The 3,747-nt window shown below is 51.4% G+C and overlaps 2 pseudogenes; both read left to right on the top strand.

Moving 5' to 3' along the window:
• LOC105000162 overlaps nucleotides 1-2,441 on the top strand; it is a 10,488-nt pseudogene extending 8,047 nt beyond the window's left edge.
• A 704-nt stretch (nucleotides 2,442-3,145) lies between these two features.
• The window catches only part of LOC105000161, a 15,605-nt pseudogene continuing 15,003 nt past the window's right edge, over nucleotides 3,146-3,747 (top strand).

Below are 3,747 nucleotides of genomic sequence, written 5' to 3'. Positions count from 1 at the left end.
TGGTGCCCATAGGCCTATGCACAGCTCAACATGTCCCACGTGGACCTGCAGGTGGTGGAAGCTTCAGGTGCTGGACTTGCACCAGAACTCCCACCAGGACTTCTGGACCACGTGGTCTGACATCACAGCACCTGTTTGCTCGCTGCTGGAGCTGGAACCAGCCCAGCCTATGCAGAAGAGGCGAAGGGCAGAGGCACAGGCAGGGCTGAAGCCGACGCAGGCCCCTGTGCAGGTGCTGGTCGACCTGTGCCTCAAGGAGGATATCCTAGACCAGGCCCTCTGCCCCCTGCTGAAGAAGGCCAAACAGAGGAGGAGCCTGCTGCACCTGTGCTGCCAGAAGCTAAGGATCATCGCCATGCCCATGCAGAGCATCAGGGGGATCCTGAAGGTGGTGCAGCTGGACTCTGTCCAGGACCTGGAGGTGAACTGCACCTGGAAGCTGGCCACACTGAGCAGGTTCGTGCCATACCTGGGCTGGATGGGCAACCTCTGCTGGCTGCTGCTCTGGCACATCCACTTGTTGCCGCACACTGACCCCGACCAGGAGGAGTACTTCGTGAGCCAGCTCACGGCCTAGTTCTTGAACTTGCTTCACTTGCAGGAGCTCTACCTGGACTCCATCTCCTTCCTCGATGGTCGCCTGCACCAGGTGCTCAGGTAAGGCATGGCACCAGCTCCGCAGGCCAGAATGGGCCTCTCTCATTTCGTTACCATTGGGGCGTCTACTCTGTGCCCCCTGGGGTCATTGCCCGGGGGCCCCAGCCACTCAGAAGTCCTCACGATGCCGCCGCTCTGTCCCTGGGCATCTTGTCGTGTCACCTCCCTGGTTAGGGTCAGAGGCGTGGCCTAGGTTAGATGCTGTGAAAGGGGACTTCTTGCTGGGAGTCCGCCTAGTGGGGGTCAGGTAAGATGCCTTTGGGAATTCTTTCCAAGAGAGTGATGTCTTAGCTGAGGTGATGACAGATAACTAAGCGAGGAGGACATTGGTCCATCAGGCATGAGTTTTGCAGTTTGAAGCTCTGTCTCTCCCTCTCACCTGCTGCTTCTGTCCTGAGCTGTTTTAGGATCCAGGTGAGCCGTGGGAAGTGGGTGATTCTGGAGATGACAAGGAGGGATCAGGAGGGGAAATTGTGGCTCCTAAGCAGTCCAGAGAAGAGAAAAAGTCAAATGAGCATCATTGTTGAAGTGGCTGCAATCTCTCTAAGCCCAAATTACAATTATTATTTTCCTCTAAGACTTCTGAATACATGGGAAATCCTCAGTAACAGGTTATCGCTCTGCCTTGAACACAGTGATAAAAGCTGAGATGATGCAGCCTAGTCTGTCCATATGAATAAGTTGCATTGATTCCCTTTTTGGCAGCTGCAAACTCCAAACATTATGAATCAATATGTCCACTGAGAAAACAGAAGAAAGAAAGAAAAAGAAGAAAGAAACAATTGTAGGTGGTGATGGACGGTTTGTGGCCCCCAAATACCTGGGGAATATTCACCCAAGAATCGTCTGTAACTGCTGGGACCCAGCAGCACATGTCCTCTGCATCCATTGAATTCAACTAGTCATGTCCTGTAAAAACATCTTAATTCCTGCTAACCAAATACTGGTAAGCTGAAATAGGCAAATAACATTTGTTTACTGTTTGTTTCCCACATTGAAAATAGTGTATAGTTTTGTGCAGGGGGAGGTCATACCCATATGAGCATGAGCTTGTGGCCAGAAGACCCCCTGCCTTCCCTTCAAGAATGTGAGAGGCCAGCTCCAAGCCAGTGAGATACCTTGTGTTCCAGTGAAACAGACCTCTCCTTCCCACATCCCGCCAGCTGCCACCTCTGCCCCTGGTACTGACTGCCCTCTTTCACCCCAGGTTCCAGAAGACCCCTCTGGAGACCCTGTCAATCACCAACTGCCTGATTTCAGAGTGAGACCTGACATACCTGTCGCAGTGCCCAAGCATCGGCCTGCTGAAGGACCTGGGCCTCAGTGGTGTCAACCTGATCAGCCTCAGCTCGGAGCCCCTGCAGGTCTCGATCAAGAGGACCTCGGCCACCCTGCAGGACCTGGACCTGGATGAGTGCAGCATCATGGACACCCAGTTCAGCGCCCTCCTGCCCTCCCTGAGCTGCTGCTCCCAGCTCACCACCTTCAGCTTCTGTGGCAACCCCTTCTCCATGGCCATGCTCGATAGCCTATTGCACCACACCATGGGGCTGAGTAAGCTGAGCCACGTGCTGTACCCTGCACCCCTGGAGAGCTATGAGGATGTGCGTGGCACCCTGCACCTGGGCCTCCTGGCTCAGCTGCACGCCCGGCTCAAGCAGCTGCTGTGTGAGTCTGGGCAGCTCAGCATGGTCTGGTTCAGCACCAACCCCTGTCCACACTGTGGTGACCAGATCTTCTATGACACTGAGCCCATCCTGTGCATCTGCTACATGCCTGCCTAGCCCAGCTCATGAGTTGCAGGCTTTGTCCCCGGCAATGGGACAATGCCACCCAGACCTCAGTGCATCTAGAAGGAACACAAATCACAGTTTCAGAAAATTGTTCAGTATATGCGGGAAAAGGAAAGGTGATTTACAGTAGGCTGGGGGGAGCAGTTGGTGGGATTTTTGGAGAGATGTGTTCTTACAAAGTTAGAAATGTGAATCTGAATTTTGGAGGGGGATTTTTGGGCTTGGGAGGTTGATGGTGTCATTACACCTGTATTGGATTGTTCCAAAGAAATAAAGGGAACTGCAGTGTCAATCATTTGGTGCCCTCTGTGATCTGTGATGATGATTCTCCCCTTTAAACACATGACTCTCCTGTTAGTCGTTAAATAAAAGGGCCTGAGTGTGAGTGGGGCCTAGATGCTCTCTGATAGGCAAGGATCGGCTACAGGAGTTCAGGGCACCATTTATCCACTCCCCGTGGTTCTCATTTCCAGGGCATCTTCACTTATTTCTGAGGCCATTCAATCTGTCATCATATACAAGGGGTGTCCTCCGGGTCTGGAACGAATTAAGTGTCCAAGAGTGAGCACCACTGGAGGGAACCTTCTTTCAAGGTACCCTCACTGTTAACCCCACCCAGACCATGGACTGGAGAATTTTGCCCAGTGGATTCAGCAGATGCCAAGCCTCCATCTCGGACCCTGGGCAGTGCCAAGATGGATTCACTGTGCAAATTCAGGCCCGGAGTCCTGGGGGATATTCGCCTGCAGACCATCTGGAGCCTCTGGGACCCACTAGCCCATGCCCACTTTCCCACTGCTCAGCCGTATTTGACTCTTTGGGACCCCATGGACTGTGGCCTGCCAGGCTTCTCTGTCCATGAAATTCTACAAGTGAGAATACTGCAGTGGGTAGCCGTTCTCTTTTCCAGGAGATCTTCCTAACCCAGGGATTGAACTTGGGTCTCCTGCATTGCAGGCAGATTCTTTACCATCTGAGCAGCCAGGGAAGCCTCCCGTTTATAAGAGACAACCCAACATACCTAAATCCATTGTCTAAGTGTGCTTTTATGGCACTAATATCCCCACAAGTTTTATTTTGTTTTTACATTAATAAAAACTTTCACACACAATTATTTATTTGAAGGCTGAAGGAAATCCTTTCCCAATCATCAAAAAATGTCACTTCCGAGTTCAGTATTTCAGTGTTGAGGGTAACTTGGCATTTTTCTCCTTGGTGTGATTCATCTGTAACTTTTTTTTTTTTTTTACAAAACCTTAATCCTTAAGTTTTTACCTTAAGCCACATGGTAAAGATA

This window comes from Bison bison, unplaced genomic scaffold (genome assembly GCF_000754665.1).
Source record: "Bison bison bison isolate TAMUID 2011002044 unplaced genomic scaffold, Bison_UMD1.0 scf7180017864368, whole genome shotgun sequence".
NCBI classification, from domain to species: Eukaryota; Metazoa; Chordata; class Mammalia; order Artiodactyla; family Bovidae; genus Bison; species Bison bison.
The sequence above is the reverse complement of the archived record's forward strand: the minus strand, read 5'-3'. Positions and strand labels throughout refer to the sequence as shown.